Source organism: Nomia melanderi, unplaced genomic scaffold (assembly GCF_051020985.1).
Source record: "Nomia melanderi isolate GNS246 unplaced genomic scaffold, iyNomMela1 scaffold0014, whole genome shotgun sequence".
Taxonomy (NCBI): domain Eukaryota; kingdom Metazoa; phylum Arthropoda; class Insecta; order Hymenoptera; family Halictidae; genus Nomia; species Nomia melanderi.
In genome coordinates, this window is record NW_027475130.1 from 8,721,061 (window position 1) to 8,722,015 (window position 955).

The following is a 955-nucleotide window of genomic DNA, read 5'->3' on the forward strand; positions in this document are numbered from 1 at the left end:
CTTTGATTTATTGCGCTATCTCTAATAGCACCCGAGATATCACCAGTTATATATTGGACTTTTCCCTGACCATGAGTGTCCGGCCCCATGAGACTGTGGTTTTCTCGGCCCCTGGTGGTCCGAGGTTGTTCCCGCTGCACGGATTCATGCGCCAGGGCCTCCTACAGACAATGCACTTTGATTTATTGCTCTATCTGTAATAGCACCCGAGATATCACCAGATATATATTGGATATTTCCCTCACCCTGAGTGTCCAGCCCCATGAGACGTTGTTTTTCTCGGCCCCTGGTGGTCCGAGGTCGTTCCCGCTGCACAGATTCATGCGCCAGGGCCTCCTACAGACAATGCACTTTGATTTATTGCTCTATCTGTAATAGCACCCGAGATATCACCAGATATATATAGGATTTTCCCCTGACCCTGAGTGTCCGGCCCCATGAGACTGTTGTTTTCTCGGCCCCTGGTGGTCCCAGGTCGTTCCCGCTGCACAGATACATGCGCCAGGGCCGCCTACAGACAATGCACTTTGATTTATTACGCTATCTGTAATAGCACCCGAGATATCACCAGATATATATTGGATTTTCCCCTGACCCTGAGTGTCCGGCCCCATGAGACTGTGGTTTTCTCGGCCCCTGGTGGTCCGAGGTCGTTCCCGCTGCACAGATACATGCGCCAGGGCCTCCTACAGACAATGCACTTTGATTTATTGCGCTATCTGTAATAGCACCCGAGATATCACCAGTTATATATTGGATTTTCCCCTGACCCTCAGTGTCCGGCCCCATGAGACTGTGGTTTTCTCGGCCCCTGGTGGTCCGAGGTCGTTCCGTTGCACAGATTCATGCGCCACGGCCTCCTGCAGATAATTCACTTTGGTTTATTGCGCTATCTCTAATAGCACCCGAGATATCACCAGATATATATTGGATTTTCCCCTGACCCTGAGTGTCC